Source organism: Hipposideros armiger, unplaced genomic scaffold (assembly GCF_001890085.2).
Source record: "Hipposideros armiger isolate ML-2016 unplaced genomic scaffold, ASM189008v1 scaffold_54, whole genome shotgun sequence".
In the NCBI taxonomy this organism is placed as follows: Eukaryota; Metazoa; Chordata; class Mammalia; order Chiroptera; family Hipposideridae; genus Hipposideros; species Hipposideros armiger.
Genome location: NW_017731404.1, coordinates 3978825 through 4000235, shown reverse-complemented (window position 1 = coordinate 4000235; position 21411 = coordinate 3978825). Strand labels below are relative to the sequence as shown.

At 42.8% G+C, this 21411-nt stretch overlaps 1 protein-coding gene across 2 annotated transcripts in view; it reads right to left on the bottom strand.

The window, feature by feature from the left end:
* Positions 1-21411, bottom strand: part of TSHZ2 (teashirt zinc finger homeobox 2) — a 425537-nt gene that overhangs the window by 122858 nt on the left and 281268 nt on the right. The gene's annotated exons all lie outside the window — the stretch shown is intronic.

Here is a 21411-nt window from a genome sequence, read left to right as displayed (position 1 = left end):
AATGATATTCCAAATCTGTATTGCACTTATAACCAGATGGGATAACAGTAGTGAGAGTTGCTGAGAGACAGTCCGTCAAGGAAAAATAATGGAAATAAAACCTAACCTCTTCCTAACCCTGCCTGGAAGCTTGTGGCTACAAGCTGAAGCATGAACATTGTATTATCCAAAATCTGAAATGATTCAACGTGCTCAGACCAACATAATACCAACTATCTTGTTTCTTCCACACAGGGTATCGGTATTCTCCTTTTCAAAAACCTAGGGGTTGGGGGGGGAAATATAAACAGACTTTGCCACCTGCAGGTCTGTTATGTTCCACCCACACGATGCCTGGAGAAGGATCCTAATCTGCATTCCTCCACAGAGATGGAGCGGTCCCTTGCCATCCCGCCTTCTGCCTCTCCCTCTCTCTTGCCTTCTGCCTGCCTTTTCATTTAGGTACGAGCCTGGCTCCTGTGGCTTTTGAACTTTTGACACCAGACGTAGAACCCTCACTCTTTTCAGGGCAGGACCAATAAGGGAACATTCACAGAAATCCCAGGTTCTGCAATGTTTTGGGTATGTACGTTATCATCAAAAGCCAGACATGTCGACGGCAGACTTAGTCCAATCTGAACAAGCTTGCAATTGGTACAAGAGAGTCGCCATTAGAGCCTGTCCGCATTTCCCAGTTACTGGTACAAATGTTCCTGGTGATTACACTCCGTGCTAGGGTGCCTTTCAGCAGTCTCCTTGTCTGAGTCGGAATGGCTGTGACCCTGACCTTCGCTTCTTACATACTCATGAGACACACTTACTGCATTTCCCCCAAACATACTATCTTTCCTTACTACACATTGAGTGGAATGGCATTATTCCTGGTAAGATGGCCATATAAGACTCATTCAAATAAAACATTGCCCATAAAGCCCTTACTCCATGAAGATGAGCCCAAGGTGTCCCTGAAGATGGGCGGCACTGGGGGCCTATGGGAGGAAATGCCAAATAGGACAAGCAGGGTGCATGTGGTCAAGCTCTCCACGACCCTTCCAAAGACTGTGCAATGTGTATCTAAGTATCCGGTCAGTCAAGACATATATTCAGAGCCTGCAAACATTCACTGAATGTCTCCTCTCTGACACACAAGGGATGGTTTGTTGCATGTATATTATCTCATTTAACTGTCAACAACAACACAAATCTATTAGCCTGTTATAAAGTTTCTGAATCTTACTTCTAAAACAGAATGGCATAATCTCTGGAGGCCAGAAGGAATGCTTTAATATCCTTCATCCATATTCTCTTTACTGGTAGGAAATTGTATTAAGGCAGATGGTTTGAATGCCCAGATTCTGAGTATAGACTCTCCTTCAATCTGGCTGCATGATTTTTAAACTTCAGCTTGCATAAGAATTATAGTTCAGGGTAATGCACAATATAGTAACACAAAAAACAAGTATACTGTAGTTTATGGATGGCTTAAGGGATTTTTAATGGTAATTTTGACTACGGGCAATTTTCCTGTTACGAGCTGCTTTTAGAAGTTTACGCCTTGTGAGATGCAATTTTTCTCTGCGCTATAACTCTCACTTTTAGCTTGTTGTAAGGTACATCCTGCATTACAGCATTTCAGAAGATCATCTCAATGTAACATTCCACTTGACCAGGTATCTCTGTAATGGTATACTCGTGTGCAGCAAAAATAAATTTTGCACATTGTGGCAGACAGACTCTGAAGATGGTCCCCACGATCTCCACCTCCTGGTCACCATGCCCTTGTGGGGTTCCCTTCCCTTAAGTGTGAGCAGACCTGTGGCTTGCTTTCAATCAGCAGAATATGACAAGGATGATGGATGTCACATCCATGATTATGGGACATAGGATTTTGGCTTCCATCTTGCAAGAGACTCTCTCCCCACCTCTCTTTGATGAAGTGGTCAAGTTGCGGGGAGCACCATATGATAAGGAACTGTGTGGCTGGCCTCTAAAAGCTGAGGGTGGCCACAATGAGGGTGGCCACCGGTCAACAGCCAGCAAGAAATAAAAGCCCTGAATCCTAGAGCTGTAGGGAACTGATTTCTGCCCCAAACCTGAGAAAGCTCATAGGTGACCCCTTCCTGAGCCGAGCCTCTGCTCAGGCTGCAGTCCTGGCCAACACCTGGATTAGAGCCTTGTGACCCAGCTAACCTGTGCCTGAGCTCCTGGGGCACAGACACTGACATGATACACACGTGTTATTTCAAATCAATGAATACACACATTAATCAGAATTTGGTGACACATCTGAGACTACTCCAAGGCCTACCAGTTGAGAACCTCTGATCTAACCTAATAATGGCAGGGAAACTGAGGCCCACAGAGGTAAATGCATTTGTCCTGGTCATGTGGTTCTAATTCTGCCTCTGTGACCCTCCGCAGATCACATGACCTCTGTCACTTCATTTCCTTATCTACAAAAGGAACCGCTGGCCTGAGTGAATTGCAAGGATAATTTAGTTGTTACTCAGGTCCACAGCCCTTGGCTTGTTTCAAAGTATGTTCTTTAAAACACTTGTTTTCTAAAAAGGACTCCAGATGGATTAAACAACAACAACAAAAAATCTGTGGTCAAATACAGTTGGGGGATGCTGAGTTAAACGCCATTTCTTAACAGGTTTCTTTACTTCAGGACCTCCCAGAGCTATTAATTTGCTCATGTCCATTGGGACCGTCCAATAATGAGATGGAGTCAACAGCATTTCCCAAACTTATTTGATCATGAACTCTCCCCACTTTGTCCCCTGAGCCCTGGGACTAGTACTTTAACCAAACACACTAAAGGAGGGTCCACAGCTTTCCTTATAATGATCAAAACTCTCCTCCAGACAGAAAGAAGAATCCAAAGAAAGAAAGTCCATATTTTTTTCATTTTCAAGTGACTCTGAATGGCAGGAAGGTCAGCGCACTTTGATCCGACACAGGAACGTGGCTGACCGAGCTTTGCAAAGGCCACAGACACAGTTGAGAAGCAAGCGATCATAACATGGTGACGTCACTGTATTGGTGGCATGCTAATGGGAGAGCGGTACGTGAAATATGCTAGAAATATCCATCAGTCTACTTGCCCCAGAGAATAAATTTGTGTTCTTCTTATTTCTAAACCCCCTTCTCATGAACTAAAAGCTGCCTCCCTAACCTTTGTTTCATGTGCAATGGTTTCTTGTCTTCCTCTCTCATTCCCTCCCTCCCTCCCTCTCTTCTTCCCTCTCTTTTTCTTTCTCCTTCCCCTTCCCTTCTTCTCCTTCCTCTTGGATACATGCTTTCTTTCATTTGTTTTCGATGAAGAGCTTTGCAGGCCTTGCTCTGGAATGTGAGCAGGAGGAGAAAGAACTAATATTCTCATGTTCTCACATGTGGAGTCCAGAACCCAGCGTACAGTTGAAACACTTCTTGAATGAGTCTAGAGCAACAGGACGACCATTCTTTGTGTCAAGATCAGTTTTGCGTCAAGTGAGAGTAGTCAAGACCTCCTGAACTGCCTGGAGATTTCATGAAAAGCAAGTAATTTGTAGTCTGTTCTATTAGCCACTTTGTGGGGTGCTGTGGTACGAATGTTCTGTTCTGTGTCACCCATTGGTGGGCGAGCCTTGGTCCCCTCTTCACACAAAGAGCTGAAGTGGCCTTCAGTCCACCTTTTGCCCCCAGAGTTCTCTGTCACTGTTCACTCCACACCCTCTCCTACCCACCCACTTTTCAGCGCAAGGTTTCAGAAGCGATATAACAATAAACCTCAAGCCCAAACCCTGACGCCCTCCCGGCTGCTTAAATGCAGTCCTCATTTTTAACCTTGTTCAATAATACTCTCGAGTTAACCACAGTCATGCGGCCTCGCTCTGATAATGGCTTGTTTTCTAAGAGAAAACCAGTAATATCGAACAGCATCTTGGCCAAATAAAGGAGAATAAAATAGATATTATGAATAAAATATGTGGGCAGAAAAAAAATATATAAATGATCTGGGGATGCTGACACAATAAAGTCTTGCTAACTGTCCTCCAGGCAGAATACATATTTTTCAAACTCGTAAGTCCTATACATTTAAAAAAAAAAGAAAAGAGGCCTCCCCGCCAGTGACCCAGGGCGGCGAGGTGGGCATTCAACATGGGTCATCCTGAAGTGTCACTGGCCTCTTGCTGGCACAACATCCATCTCTGCGTCCTCGGCTTATGTTCCGGCAGCTCGTGTCCGCACACACACACACATCACCACCAAGATGCCCCGCTTTCCTCCATTTAGCAGCTGACATCAGCTTTCAACACTGTGGGATTACGCCGTGAGTCACTGGTGCCACCTATGCACAGAGCGAGTGTGAACTCTGCACGAGAACAAGACCCAGAATCAACATCCCCCCCCCCCCAACTCGCCCTTCTGAGATCAAAGGAAAAAGGCCGAGGCTGCAAAAACAAAAAGGGCTGAAGGCTGCGTTCAGTCCGGCTTCCCAGGGAACCTCGAATAAACTTCTAAATGGAGACCCAACGTGACTCCTGGATACACGTGTCTATTTATTCTTCCCCCTCCCCCACCCCTTTGCCATCTGATAAATATTTACGGCAGATCAGGCAGTTTGCTAGGCTCTTGGCGAGATGCAGCTTTAGCCTTTGAGGCACTCCCCATGTCATGGGAGAAGCATAGGTGCAAATGAACATCGTGGGACGCACTGTTAGGAATTCTTTTCTTTTCCCTGTCTGCCCACTGAGGCAGGGCATATGTACCCACTGCATTCTTTGGTAACATGGGCCATGGGTCCTAAACCATTGGCGCTCAAATCTGATGGCCCATTAGAATCGCCTAGGGGGGTTTAGAAACTAGATCTATACCCATAAGGGGGTCTCCTGGGGTGGGGGCGGGGCTGGAAATAGTCCATATTTTGATCTTGGGGGGTGTGGTTACATGAGTGTGACTATATGAAAAATATATTGACACTTGGTGTGTGTGTGTGTGTGTGTGTGTGTGTGTGTGTATATATATATATTTTTTTTTTTACACTTGATATTTATGCACTTTCCTGTAGATAAGATAAACTCAGTTTTTTAAGAAGTGGAAAATTACTACATCTAGGCCTGCTCTTAGAGATTCTGCGTGAAATGGTCCTGGCTTCACTGTGCTGGATAAAGCTCCCCAGGTGACACTAATGTGCAACCAGGTCTCAGAAACAGTCTGTGGGCAATTAAATGCTAATGGCCTGGAGAAGAGGACGAGGGGAGTCCTTGGCCGGCGGTGTTGCAGGGTCCACACAGAGCTGCCATCACTCACTGGTGTTGGCCCCAAAAAGACCACCCAAGTTCATCCACTGCAGGGGGTGAGGGGGTGGGGGCTTTTTCTTGATAGTTCTGTTGCTCAAAAAGGGTGACGGTTCACTCTTTTGTGTTTGGCCCTGAAAGGAGAAGCCTAAAGAAGGGTGGAAGAGGCAGGTAAGAGTTCTGGGTTCAAGAAGAGATTTAGGAATCGGGCTGTAGCCTGGGAGGGCCAGGCATGGCAACAACTCAGCATTGGGACTGGATGCTAGGGGTGCCACGTGCTCACTGTGTTACCTTGGACAGACCACTTCACCACCGTCAGCCTCACTTCCCTCTTAGTAGGTGTGCCTGGGACCTCTCTGGCTTAGCACTGAAAGCCTTGTGTCCTGGGAAACACCTTAGTCCCAGATAAACTCAGATGGTTGGTTCCCTCTACTTCTTGGAGTTGTTCTGAGGACAAACCATTGGTGTATAAAATGCTTAGCACACTGCTTGCCAAAGCATTAGGATTCAACAAATGACAACCATTAGGGCCAGTGATTTGGCATGAGGGGCACTGTTTTGTTCTGTTGCGTGGGGTCAGCCCATGCAGTCCCTGGCGCACAGTAGGCACACAATAAATATTAATAAAACGAATGCTCATCTGAGCCCAGAGTTCATTCTTCAAATTAGAGGCCTCCATCTTCCTTAATTACGAGGACGCGCTTTTAGACCGTTTAATGACATCTTGTTTTGTACCCGGCTTCATACATCTTTGCTGCCAACGGCAAGTTTCCCATGTTGGCAAATCATCTAAATATTTAACTGATTTCTTTTCTCCTCCCTAAGGCTTCCTGCAGACTCTTGGCATTGTGCAGCTGATAAGCAGATAGGTTCGACAGCGAGAAATCAGACACTTCAAATCTGTAAGTCTCAGATCTTCCTTCTCTTCGCGTGGTGGATCCTATTGGAGAGTGAATTCCAGGGTCATTACCACCCCCACCACGCCCACCCTCTCTTTGCTCGCGCTCCCTCTACTGTAGCAGCTCGAAGAGCGAACCACTCATTTGCTCAGCATAACGTTCATCTACGTGTGGCTGAGTACACACTCTTGCAAACACGATGCTAATGAAAATTCTTCCACGGGGGTGGGGGCCCTCCAAGAAAGGGTTTGCTTTTCTGGCAAAAAGAGCAGGTGAGCTTGCTGGTGGCCCTTCCCAGCTGCTTGTCTTGCACGCAGCTGGGAGGCTCACAGAGCAAGGGGGACCCTACGATGGTGGGGACAAGCATGAGGGGAAGGCCACGAGGACCAGAGACTCTAAAATGGTTCACCCTCGGAACTTCTGGAGCGGCTGTCTGTTGTGAGAAAAAACAGCTCTTGCTGTTTAAGACCCAGGAGGGCTGGGTCCTCGCTTATCTGCTTGTGCGATGCCCAGTGAGGAGCCAGATCCTGACATAAAAACATGTTCAAGGTGAGACCGTCAAGGCGTTCCCTTCTTGGCCAACTTAAAACCAGAGCGGGAAGTGTGGGAGCAAGGCAAGAGCACTCGTGGTTGCCTGAAATTTGAGAAGGAGCTTATCTCACGCGGCTCCTCATTGCCTGCTGTCTGGGAGAGCTCAGAATGCCCCAGTGCTGGCACTTCTCTGCCCAGCAAGCTAAATGACCATTGTCCCGGGAAAGAAAGAAAAACAAAGTGGCTATTTAAAACGAGAACAGACTGTGGCCTTCTGTTAGGGTAGCACGATTTACATAGCTTCATCCACTCCTTTTTTTCTCACCCAGATTGATGGGGAGCAGAAACGAGTAAGATCCTGGAGGTGTTGTCAGCATTTCAAAAAGTTCATTAACAGATCTTGGCTGTGCAAAATCGGTTGAGGGCTGAGTTTAGGTTTGGGGCAAAACATTTTATAGGTCCGTATAAGTAAGAGGGAAAGTTTTTTTGTTTTGTTCTGCTTCTCCCTGGGGGCAGTGAGATGATGAGGAAGAGAAACAAGCAACGTGGTAGGCTGGAGGGACTTCTCAGTCATACTGTAATATTACATATGCTACAAGGAGTGTAATATTATGGTACAGTCTATATTATAATCATAGGGGACCCTAAAACTCTTAAATTAGTTGCTCTAATCATCTCTAACTTGGATGCAACTTTACTATGTGTTGTTTGAGTTGTGCAGGGTTTGGGGTGGTGAATAATTGAGGAAAAAGGGTTGTGCCCATCTTGGGTCAACTCTGGGGAAATACTTAAAATTTTCACTTATTTAATCCTCATGACAATCCTATCAAGTAGGACCTATTACTCTGTTTCCCCCCAAAAAGGACCTCGCTGGAAAACAAGCTCTTGCGTGATTTTAGGTGCCCAAATATGGCACCATAGCACACTGAATATTTCAAGCTGAAGGAGTTTGTGGAAAAGGCACCCTTCTCCCTGAAACAGGTCATAAAACCATCATGTGAGGGGTGCGTGCCCTCCATATCCTGGAGGAATCGTGCTAGGGCTTCTTCTCCAGCTAGGTCTTATTTTTTGGGAAACATGGTATGTCCCCTACTTCATAGATGGGGAAACTGAGGAGCAAGGTCACCCCATAGTTAATTCCAGGCAGTTTCATTCTAGGACCGCTATCTATGACCCCATATTGCCTGCCTTATCATAGCCAGAAGTGACTAAAAAAGTAAAGTTTCCGGGAATCTCACAGAAATTTTAAGAGGGCTTTGGATTTCAAGGTGGTATGGGTGGGAGTCTGAGCATATATCAAATGACTGGAGATACTTCAATCCATCGGAAACCTTATGTAACAGCTGTCTGAGACACGACTCACTCTTCATAGAGAAAGAGTTCGCCTCCGTATTTGTTTAAACCATTTTCCAGTTTCACTTTTGAAGATGAACACATAGAACAGCTTTCCAATTTTGCCTAAACTCAAATAAGGGCGTTTTAAAATGAAAAGATGTGTTTTAAAGGAAATATTTGTCTGCTGAAGAAAAGGCTTCTCTCGTTAAGCCCTTCAGTCTCAACAAGACAGACCTCATCATTGCTTAAAGGTCATTTAAAATGCAAAGTGGCAAATCCGTCCGTCTCAGCGGGGTGTCTAAAGTTTAGAATGTTCTTAAACGGCACATGTAGTTTTCCAGTATAATATTTGGGCGGTTGCCTATGTGTGCTGAAAGAAAAAGAAATCTTTGCGACATCTCTGGGCTCATCAAAATGCAGCCCCGCATTTGAGAATGATTATTTTATAAGGTGATGTGGTTGGAAGGGGAGATGGCCTAGAGCAGAAAGCACTTGGAGAGGCCCAGCTACTTATTTTCACCACGGCCGTGGCCGTGAGCGTGGGAATTAGCTCTGACTCCGCCACCAGCCTCCTCCTCAGCGGAGGGTGTGGCTTCCAATAATTACATCGCTGCTATTTTGAGTAATGAGATAGGGCTCTTGCACAGCAAGAGGTAGATTTTACTGGGTTCATTTAAATTTTATGGAAATGAGTATTTATTAGTTGACATCCACTGAAGCCCATCTCTGAGACTTGTCTTTCTTAGTCCACGGCTCACGGAGACAAAAGGATGGTATCTATAAAGTATTAATCTCCTTACTCCTTTCTTGAGAGCATGGAACTGTCTCCATTTAATTGTCAGAGGGACTGACATTTTCCTGTGGCTTAATCCGAGAGAAGTGTGAAGAGGACTGAGAAACACTGTGAATGTCTACTTTCCCAGCCCGGAACCATGTTACGTTGGAAAGACAGTTACTTCGCAGTTTAGGCAACAAAGACAATTTATTTTCAAGGCTCGTGTTTGCCACAGGGTGATAGGATAAGACAGAAAGAATTCCGTCTCATTTTTTTATTTTTTGCATTCACCAAAGGATAATAATGAGTCATTAAAAAGGTCCTAGGAAACCAGAATTTGTAAGACCGAAATGGATCTCTGAACTAGTTCCGGATTCTCAGAGAGAATTTTGCAAGGTTTTTTGCAAGAAAATTCCCAAGCAATTGTCCCCAAAGCTTTGTCAAAACCCAGGTGGGGGGGGGGGACACCTCCATGAGCTCTCTGCTGTCCTTCTGACCCTCACTAATGTTTACAAATGAAAGAAATGGCTGAAACTTGGCACTGTCATTCGTCACTCACATCATGCAGAATGGCAGGTAAACAGAAAAATCTAAGCTGGCATGGAGAATGAGCCAACACACATAAATTACAAATATACAAAAATTAACAGACACCAATCTGCCCCCCAACACCATTTGCCAGTGCTAAATCTCTATGGTAACTGAACTCCCCGTGGCCTCCCTCAGTATTCAACTAGTGGATTTTTTGCCCCCATTTTCCTTTTCAAGGAAACTTCTCAAAACTGATTTAAATATTATGATATTCTCATCTCCGAGTGCTAAATGGAAGATGTATTCGTGTTGGCTGGGGTGCCTTTTAAAACATATATTTTCTTCCCTCAAATGGCACTGCCACAAATGTGAATTTTCTCCTAATAGAAGGTTCCTTTTTAAAAAATCTGAAAGTTGAGGGTTGAAAGTGGCACTGTGCTTTTAGGGAATGACGAGATTAAAGTTGCCTAGCAACTAAGTAATGATAAAAAGGGAAGAGGCACCGACTGAACAGAGCGTAGCCTTTCTGCAGACGCTTGTCTGCTGCTTCTTAGGCGGCACAGCTTTTCCTCTTGCCGTGTTGTTCCTGTAGGCCTCTGGTTGAGGTATTCTTTATGAATAAATACTCAAGGCTTCGTTGGATTTGGAGGATGGGCAGAGGCTAACATTTATTGAGATTATCCGCACCCTGAGAATACCATTACCAAATTTTTAATTTTCCTGGCAAACCAGGAGCATAGGTATTTTTAAATGTTCATTTCACAGTTGAAGAAAACAAGACTTGGAGAGGGTCAGTGGCCTGCCCCAGGTCACCCAGTCATTGAGAGAAAGGCGAAATTTGAACTTTGGTCTTGTTGATTTTGAATTGCGGGTTCTTTCTGCTACATCACCTTGTTTCGAATATTTATTTATTTTTCTCTTTTAGAAATCCCTGTCTATAGTTCCTCGTACCCTTAAAGTTATTTCATCCATGAACACAAATACACTATACCTTCCCTGGGGACAAAAGGGAGACAAATGGCCAATTGTGACCGGTTCTCTCCTCCCTGCCTTCCTCCAAATCCCCAAAGAGGTCTAGCTGAAGCTCTATGGCTTCAGCAGTTAGATTCTCAGAAGCCAACTTGAAATTAGAATGTTTGACCAATTAATGACGCTGACTGGTGTGTTGAGCTGATCTGAGGCTGTCTTCACTTACTCACCAAAACGATACCCACACAGGCAGATGCCAATCATTTTCAAAGAAAAAGAAGATAGGGAGAAACAACTCATTGTACCCTATGTATTAAAGATCGAAAACATTAAGTTTCAGATCAAGAAAAAGAGAGAGGCGAAGAAGAAAACGAAAACACAAACACTTCAAATCTTTTGTCAAGAAAATCTCTTCCAGGTGAACATCAAACGCGGCCTTTCTCAAGAAGTTTGAGCAACTGCCATTAGGATGGGAAAATGAAAAGGAACTTGAACAGAACAAGATGTCTGAGAGATTGTATGATACTCCTGACCTTAAAAGGCATACATTGGGATGTAAGTGCTTTAGTGATTGTGCAGCTCCTGAATTGGTGCTGACTTGAAGGCCTCTTGAATACATCCTGAGCTTTGACATTTGCTATGTCCTCCCCCCCACCCCCTCCTAAAGATCATTATGAAACAATGCCATAGAATCTACCAAGATGTGAAAGCCTGTAGGAAGCGACTAAAAACAGGTAGTTGAGGGTTCGCTGGGGGCTGCACTTAACGGAAATCTGAAAATTGCCGGCTCTGTTGAAATAAACACTTGATTCGCAAGTGTCTCTGGCATGTCTTTGTGTAATGGCTTGGTTACAGCAACGCGTCCCTGGCAGGAAACGAGCAGCACGGGGGAAATAAAGAAGGTAAACCCCGGAGAGGAAACCGTGCATGCGTTTTCCTTTTCTTCTTCTTCTTAATTTTATTTTACTCTTTAAGTTTTCAAGAATAAAAATCTGCAATCGCGTTGGGCAACGTGTCATCCTTTGTTAAACACCGTATGATATTTAGAAGTCGGTGTCCCCTGGAATCTGGGAATTATGGTGCAAAATGAATTGTCCAAGTAAAAACTCCCAAATTATAGTTACCTAATTAAATTCCTAGATGTTTACCAACATATGAGGACATGGGGCCAAAATTCAAATTTCAGTGTTGAGAGCTCGCTTGCTGAGTTGTGCCAAAGGCCAATGGCTGTTTCTCTGTTGGGCTTCGTGCATATAGTGAATCCACATTGACTAATTATTTAGCAATTGGGAGGCTTAAGAAAGCAAAATGGGGTGGGGTGGGGTGGAGAATAACTAATTAGACTTAGAAGGAAAAGCAAACAAAAAAGATAACGTTAACAAAATGACAAAAAATTAGAGCAGCTATACATGGGATAAAAAAAATTGAAATAGTATACATTTTAAAATGAGCAACATAAAGGGAAAACCCATTAGCCTATTTTATAACAAAATACGTTTTTTTAAAGGAATCAGATCCATAATAGTTATGTGGAATATATTTTTATATGGGATTTATTATAATTATGTGGGACTCATTGCATTATGTGGTGAGCTGATGAGTCATTATAAGTTAAGGGGAAAATAGCAGTTCAAGTTATTTTATATAAAATCTTGAGGGCGGGATTTGAGTTATCTGATTAATTATCTGACTGGCTTTCCTCAATTTTTACTTGACCTTGTTAGTGCGACTATTCCAAGTTGTGTTCAAACATTCCAGCTCTGTCGTAAAACAGGGTGCAGCTTCTCTCTTTAATGGAACAGATGGGGTATAGTTAGCTATCCATCATCTCTTAAGTTGGGGGTTTGCCCAGGAATAAGACGATTCGCAGGCTCCAAGCTTCCCTGCCTACTGTGGGACGGTGTCGCCACTGACTCGCGGGACTGTGCAATTCACAGGTGTTGGGAGACTCTTAAAGTCTATCCATAAGCCAAAAAAATGACACCCACAAACCCTTTGGGAGAGCCAGGGTCACTTCTTGACAGAGGTACTTTTGCTTTATCAGAGCAATTCTCAAGAATGAGACAAAAGTAAGTTTTGGACAGTTACCGGGTGTGTTGCAAGTAACTTGTGACCAGGCCTTTTGAAGGACTTATTTGGCTTAAAAACAAAACAAGAGATTCAATTCTAAGCTGCTTTTTACTATTGTTCTTCTCACTCCATAGCATCTTGATGTAGGCTTTCAAAGGGTAGACCAGATGCCATCATTGCTGGGCTCACACTGCTGCAAGTGACTTCTCAGAGCCTTCCTATTGCCAGCCGATAAGATTCTCTGCCCTCGGGCCTCTGCCCAGCTGTCCAACCTCACCCAACCCTCCTCAACACTAGGTCCCGTCTCTGTTTCTCAAACAAGCCAAACCCTTTTGCCTTTGCCTGGAACATTCCTTCCCCAGATCTCCAAAGCCAGTTCTTCCTAATTAATTTATGTCTCAGAAAAAGGTCACCTCTTCAGAGTGGGCATCCCTGATGACCCTATCAAAACAGCCAACCTACTTGACTCACACCCCAACACATGACACATTCTCTATCACAGCGTCACCCCAATACCCTTCATAGCACCACCCTAGAAATGATTTTGTGTTTTTATTTGTTGGTTGTCTGCCCTTTCCTCTAGAATGTAAGAGCTTTGAGAGCTTATCTTGTTCACTATAGATGTCCCCATGCATATGTGAGTACCTGGCATATGGTGGGTTCTCAATAAATATTTGTCTAAATGAATGTATGAATGCTCTTCTAATTAGAGGGTACAGGTTTGGGGTTGAGAAGGACACCTCTGAGGGAGAGATGGAGAAACAGCTCCAGCCCCAGCCCCATCCATTTAAGAGATCCCTTTATGGCTACATTATTTCTCCTGCTTGCCTGCTTGGAAAGGAGAGAACAACAATTAGCTTCAGAATTTTGTATAATTTCAAAATTTGATATATGTAAGAGGCCATGAAATTCTATAGTAGACGATCCAAGGTTGAGGGCTGTTCAAATAGGTCACCTGATAATTACAGACAACATTTATTTAGTGTTTTCAGTGGGTCAGGCATGAATCTAATTATAACATTTTATCCTCACTGCTGCCTCAGGAAGTAGATACTGTCTCCATTAGACAGACCAGTAAACTGGGGCTTGGACAGGTTGTCTTGCTCAAGGTCACACAGTTAATCAGTGATGGTGTCTAGATTCAAACTAAGTTATTCCAACTGCTACCCCTTGGCAATGACTCGCCCAAGTAAGACAGTGGTCGATAGATTAGAAATTGTATCAGGATTCTCTGGTTTCTCTCACTGGATTAATTTCCCCGAATGTTTCTGAATTTGAGGCTTTATCATTCGTAGTGAATTTATTTCCTGACATCATTCCTCTTGCTATTACGTCAAGTATAGAACAATCTACTGTAGTGGGAAGAGAGGATAAGAACATGCTAACTCTTGAGATAAGGAGACCATTACTGCCAGTGTGGCCTACTCTTTAGGGGCATCGGGACAGGGTGTTATGGGGGATGCAAATGCCTTTCTGTGCCTTGGAGTTGTTTGGGGTAAATGGATTGGGACTCGAAGACCCTGGATTTGCTTTGAGTAAATAATTTCCTTCTTTGTGCTTCATTTTTCTCATCTGCATAATATGCAGACTCTGAAGTCCATTTTGTGTGGGGGTCCCTGGATCTGCAGAAATCCCCAAACTTGGTTTCATCTCAGTGCCTTTCCTTGGAAAAAAATATCCAAAGCTTGTATGAGAAATTTGAGTGACTATGCAAAACTTTCAATTGCTTTGAACAAGGAAAAGATAAAAGTTGTATTTCTGGGTTTGTATCACTCTAACTGTAACCTTGGATCAAGAACACAAAGCAGTTTCTAGGAAGATGGCTTTGACCTCAGACCAAGGAAGAACAGAACAAACTTGAGTTATGATAAGGGGTAAAGATATTTCAGAGTCTGTGTGTTCAGAAAAAGATAGAGGGTGTAGGAGGGAGAGGCCTGGAGATGAGACATCCTGGGAGGTGCCAGCCAGCTGGCCCAGCTGTTTTAAACAGCACTTTCACCCATTTTGGTGTACTGATCAATGTGGGCGATAACAATGCAGTGCTTAATTAGAAGGAGTTTAATTCTTCAATATTGGGAACCACAGGCATAGTGCATGTTGGGTGACCATGTTATAGGCTAGATTGTAGCATTTTAGTAATATAACTTTACAGCAATTCAACGGCACGGTCAGAGTCTTTTGCTAATAGCCACTGACGACTGACCTTTTCCTAGAGCCAGGAGGTGGGCTGCTCAGCAGGGGGAAGTCTAGAGCAAATTTCAAATTCCTCAGTGAGACATCAATCTCTGGACTTCACAGGGGACATGAGCCCAGACCTAGATCAGAAAAATTTATAATGAAAGCATACCATTTTTAAAGAAATTTGGAGAAAGGACATCTGGATAATGAGAACTAGCTGGAGAGGAGAAACAGTCCGGAAGAATAATATCCATCTAACTACTCAGAGATTTTTGCAGTCATCACAGAACTGGGTGGTAATGAATCCATCAGCCCCATCTTAGCCAAAGGGTGGGGTGTGCGTCACAGTGTATGTGAAAAGTCTCCAGGAGGTGCATCGACTCGGCAATAAAAAAAAGAACTACAGACTGAAGGGTGGCTCTGCTTTAGATTTTCTTCTAACCAAGAAGAAAGTCTCAAGTTCAAGGATGTAACCTCACTAACACTTCCTAACCTCTGTCACAACAAAGAGAGAGCAGACCACAAATTCAAGACTCAGGCATCAGGGGATAGCCAGATGGAAAAACATGGTTTAGTTATCACTTTACCTATGTGTCTGTCTGTCTGTCTATCTATCTATCTATCTATCTATCTATCTATCTATCTATCTATATCTATCATCTACCGTGTTTCCCCCAAAATAAGACCTAACTGGAAAATAAGCCCTAGCATGATTTTCAGGGTGCTCATAATATAAGCCCTACCCCAAAATAAACCCCAGTTAAGATCGCCAGCTAGACATGACTTTATTTGAATAAATGTAGATTTTTGTACATGAACAAATGACTGTGTCTTTTGGAGCAAAAATTAATATAAGACCCAGTCTTATCTTTGGGGAAACACAGTAGTGATCTAGTTATCTATCACTTATCTATATCTATCATCTATCTATCTATCTATCTATCTATCTATCTATCTATCTATCCATCCTTTTCCATTAGCTCCCTTTATTGGTGAGTGATACTGCTTTTCCATTGAGGCTAGCAATTAATTAAACTTCCTCTTTAATAAAAGTGCTTATGATAAATAGTAGCACAAGGGGTCTGCAGATATGTCAAAAAGCATGAATTCCACTTGAGTGAAATTAAGAAAATACAGCTTTATGATGATAATAACTAACATTTTAATTTTTTTATTATTAGCCGGTACATAGCCTAAACATTTTATATATGTATTCACTCAACCAACTTTCCTAAGTACTCCTTGAGGTAGGTATGATCATTATCCATGTTTTTATAGGAAAAACAGATACAGAGAGCTTAACTAGTTTACTCAGAATTCACATCTAGCAAGTCGTATGATCGGGATTTGAACTGGAGGGTTTGGACTGCAGAACACACGCCCATAACCACTGTTCCAGCCTACAATCCAGAGGCCTGGCTGTGGCCTATCAATGGAAATAAACTGTGAGCATCAGGGTCAACTTATGGATTTGGATTGGTGAAGCATCTGTCAAGCCTGTCTATTTTCAAATGGAGGGTATGGGGACAAAATAAAAATGCAGTGACTAAGCAGAATGTGCTGAATGAGAAATGCAAAATGATGTTCTTCAGTGTTGCATATTCTAAGACCGCAGGGGGTGCAGAGCAAAGAATCTAGCGACTGTAAGGGCACATCCCTTTGGAGCCTCAAGCCATGGAGAGGACTGGTGTGGTCACGTTACCAAAGTAGCGCTGTTGAAGGACGGAGGGTTTTATACTGCCTTCACCTTTACGACGTGATGGAAATCCTGCTTTTCAAAGGGAAAGAGGAGAAATAAGATCTAAAAACAGGGATACTTGAAGAGTCCTCCCCAAAATGGATAGGAGGATTGAAGGGTAAAAGATCAACAGGTCTTGAACCAAAAAGATGCTCAGAACCTCTGGATGGACTGAATTTTGTACCGAGCTGGTGTCTTTCCAAACCCCTCTCAATGAAACAGCTTCTCAATGGGAATTAGTATCAGAAAGCTCAGGAAAAGCTGGTGACAGAAGAACTAATGAGGATGACTCAGCTGTATAACCTTCATCCAGAAAAGTTCATAATCTGGGTTTTGACTTGATTTTAATTCTTTCTTTCTTTCTTTTTTTTTTTAAGAAAATAAGGTTATAACGTTGCAAACGAGTCAATGTGGATTATTTCACTCAATCTTTACAATAATCCTGTGACAGAGGCAGGGAAGTATTTTATTACTATGCTTAAGTAAATGAAATCGAGGCACGAGGCATTAGGATGCTATGGAACAGAACCCCAGCTAGTAATAACGACATTTCGCGAAAACCCACCACAGTGCTAGACACACTGCTCACTGCTTTACCATTTTGTCATGAATCCTTCTAAGAATCTTTGAGATAGGCACTGCCTTTGCCCTGCCTCGGGAGGCTGGAGGGTAAGAGACTTGCCAGCACACTGAGTGTGCAGGGGCCAGCTTGTCCCAGCTCACAGGTGCTCACGAGGGCCCACAGTGCACACATCTTCCCACCGTGGGTGTACTTACACTGCAGAAATCAGTAAATGCTACAATTCAGGGCCTGGTTTTCCTAACAATTAGTTGTTTCACATTTACCAGACACGACTGAGCACATGCTTGGTACCTGGCATAGTAGGAGGCAGAACCAGGCAGGCCGGTTCCTGACCCTCCCTTTCACACTTCTCAGTAATTCCCATTCACTCTGAACAATATGCAAGACTGGCTAGCCTCCTGTTTCCTGCAAGGTGCAGGAGTCCAAAGTCTACACCACATTTATTAATTTATATACAAAAAGTATAGAGATGCCACAGGGATGAGAAATACTCATACGATCTGTGCTAAAGGGCATGAGCTTTGTGCTCAGTGGATATGGACTTCGAGTCAATGCTCTTGTTTTCAGTGTGGTTCTTACATCATTAAAACTACCTACCTACCTAATTAAAGTATTGACTGTGACTGGACCAACGATGTGAATAAGTCATGAACCAAAGGTGTTCCTGACTCCATGTCCGTGAGGAGACAAATAAGGATGCTGCTTGCTAGCGGTGTGACCTTGGCCAAGTTACTTGAACTCTCTGAGACTCAGTCCAAGTCTGAAAATGATGACAATAGCGTTGTGGAAGAAATGTAATGAGCTATGGCTGTGGAAGCTGACATAATGCAAACCCTTGGCTACTATTTTGGGTAATGAAGCTACTATTAATATGCATAAATGCATACAGTTGGGAAAGCAGAGTATAATATGCTTATAGTCAGAAAGTGGTGTATGTGTATGTACTGGTCAGGGGGAGGGAACCAGACAGACATCAGCAAGACTTGCTGAGAGGCCCGAGAGGCCGTCACGATTGCTTTGCTCCTGGATTCTAAAATGCTCCGAGTTCATGAACAAAACCCTCTTTACTGCCAGTGTGGAGGTTTAGGGTACAAACTGCTCCAGGTCGACCTACTCCATCACCTGTAAGTATAGATGTGTCAGTACTCTTGTGCTTCCGTTTTCTCATCCATAACATGGATAATAATGTGACCACCTCATAGACAAATGCACCCAAAGCCTCAGTGATTAGTATTTATTACCATTCATATTATTATATTATATAGGAGACTCCATTATAGGCCAGACACTCAAGGTCCAGTGCCCACAGATGTCCTTTTTCATGGACAATTTTGAATGCACCCTGACAAAAATTCCAAATCCATTCCCTTTATTCGTTAAAAAAAAAAAAAAGCTATACTGGCCATCTTTCTGTGATACATGTTTTTCTCTTCAAAAATAAATATAATCTGTGCCACAGTGTCAACATCTCAGTAACTTGACTGGAAGGAAACACGTTCTTCAAGGCAGGAATGAACCCCCCTCCCCCTGAACTCCCCAGCTTTCCCTGAAGCTAATATGGAGGCACAGGACCCAGGTCTCCCCTCACAAACACCAGCTCTGATTCCGGAGGGTACACTGTGAAGAGGCAGGGAGGGCACCTCTATCCCAACAAAGTAAAAACTGTCGGCACCTCAGAGGCAGCTGTTTCAGGGTTCTAGTGGAAAAGTCAGTTGTTCATAGGAGCCCCTAAATATATAAAACAGATATTGACAGACATAAAGACAGAGATGAACAGTAACCCTATCGTAGTAGGGGACTTCAACACCGTGCTGTCACCAATGGACAGATCCACCAGACAGAAAATCAACATGGAAACAGTGGCCTTAAATGACACTTTAGATCAGCTGGATTTAACTGATATTTTCAGAGCATTTCACCCCAAAGCTACAGAATATACATTCTTCTCAAGTGCATATGGAACATTTTCCAAGATAGACCACATGTTAGGCCACAAAACCAGTCTCAGTAAATTTAAGAAGATTGAAATCAAATCAAGTGTCTTCTCTGACCACAATGCTATGAAACTAGAAATCAATTATAAGAAGAAACCTGGAAAGCACACAAATACATGGAGGCTGAATAACATGCTACTAAATAGCAAGTGGGTCAAAACTGAGATCAAGGAAGAAATCAAAAGCTATCTCAAGACAAATGACAATGAAAACACAACAACTCAAAATCTATGGGATGCAGCGAAAGCAGCCCTAATAGGAAAATTCATAGCAATGCAGACCTACCTAAAGAAACAAGAACAATCTCATATCAACAGACTATCTTTACACCTAAGGGAACTGGAGAAAGAACAGCAACACAAGCCCAAAGGGAGTACAAGGAAAAAAATAATGAAGACCAGAGAAGAAAAGATAAACAAAATTGACAAACCTCTAGCCAGACTCATCAAAAAGAGAGAGAGAGAGAGAGAGAGAGAGAGAGAGAGAGAGAGAGAGAGAGAGAGGACTCAAATTAGTAAATTAGTAAAATCAGGAATGAAAGAGGTGAAGTGACAACAGACACCACACAAATACAAAAAATTTTAAGAAATTACTATGAGCAACTATATGCCAACAAATTTGACAACCTGGAAGAAATGGATAATTTCCTAGAAGCATACAACCTTTCAAAGCTAACTCAAGAAGAAACAGAAAATCTGAATAGGCTGATTACTACCAAGGAAATTGAATCAGTAATCAACAAGCTCCCAACAAACAAAAGCCCTCAACCAGATGACTTCATAAGTGAATTTTACCAAACATTCAAAAAAAAAATTATCACCTATTCTTCTCAAACTATTCCAAAAAATCCAGAAGGAGGGAAGGCTCCCAAACTCTTTCTATGAAGCCACTGTCACCCTGATTCCAAAACCAGACAAAGACAGTACAAAAAAGGAAAACTACAGGCCAATATCTCTGATGAACAGACATGCAAAAATCCTCAACAAAATATTAGCAAACAATTCAGCAATATATTAAGAAGATCATACACCATGATCAAGTGGGTTTCATCCCTAGTATGCAAGGTTGATTCAATATTCGCAAATCAATTAATGTGATAACCACATCAACAAAATGAAAAATAAAAATCATGCAGTCATATCAATAGATGCATAAAAAGCATTTGACAAAATCCAGCAGCCATTTATGATAAAAACTCTTAGCAAAGTGGGAATAGAGGGATCATATCTCAACATAGTAAAGGCCATATATGATAAACCCACAGTTAACATCATACTCAATGGGGAAAAGCTAAAACCATTCCCCTTAAGATCAGGAACAAGACAAGGCTGTCCACTTCCTTTACTTTTATTCAACATAGTTCTGGAAGTTCTAGCCACAGCAAGCAGACAAGAAAAATAAATAAAAGGCATCCAAATTGGTAAGGAGAAAGAAAGTGGTGCAGCCACTATGGAAATCAGCTTGGAGGTTATCTTAAAAACTGGAAATGGAACTACCTTATGACCCAGCAATTCCACTCTTAGGGATTTATCCAGAAAAACCCAAGACAGTAATACAAAAAAAATATATGCACCCCTATGTTCACTGCAGCACTATTTACAATAGCCAAGACTTGGAAACAACTGAAATGCCCATCGGTACACGACTGGACTAAGAAACTGTGGTACATTTACACAATGGAGTATTACTCAGCTATAAAGAAGAAGGAAATCGTACCATTTACAACGATATGGATCTGTTATATGGATGGATAACAGAGAACATTATGTTAAGTGAAATAAGTCAGTCAGAGAAAGACAAATACCGTACGATCTCACTCATATGTGGAATCTAAACAACTGAATAAATGAGTAATGTAAATAGAAATAGTCTCAGAGACACAGAGGAAAAACTGATGGTTGCTGGTTGGGAGGGGGTGGGGATGAGGGAGAAAGGGAAGGGACGAGACAACATAAATGGGTTACTACAATATTACCTCAGGGATAGAAAAGACAGTTTGGGGAATATAATCAATAATGTTGTAAATATTTTTAGACGGTCTCATGTCGTGTTAGGGAGACCACTTCATGGACGGTATAGAGGCCTGACCATTGCACTGTACATCTGAAGCTGCTGTTGAGTAATATTATATGTCAACTATAATTTAATACATATATAGTCACAGGACGTGGAGTAGAGTGTGGGAATGGAGTCAATGGAATTGTAATAGATATGTATGATATCGGGGGTGGGAGGGCAGTGGATGGGGGGAGGGGGTTGTCACTTTGTGAGGGGTGGAAAAGCTAACTAGTGTATTGTTTTGTATACCTGAAACAAAAAAAAGGGGGGTGTAGGGGTGTTAGACGGGGATCTGTGAGCAGCGCTGGTGCAGCTGTGGCTTGAATGTGGGCACGGGTGCCTGCTGCCTGGCCCTCATAGCTGGAGTCCACGAACCACATAATAGCACTGAATGAATTTCTTTTCTGTTCGCTGGCGTGGATTCTGTGATGTATGACTGAGAATTTTGGTTGAAACCCCAATTTTTCTCTTCATGTTTCTGACTGGTAT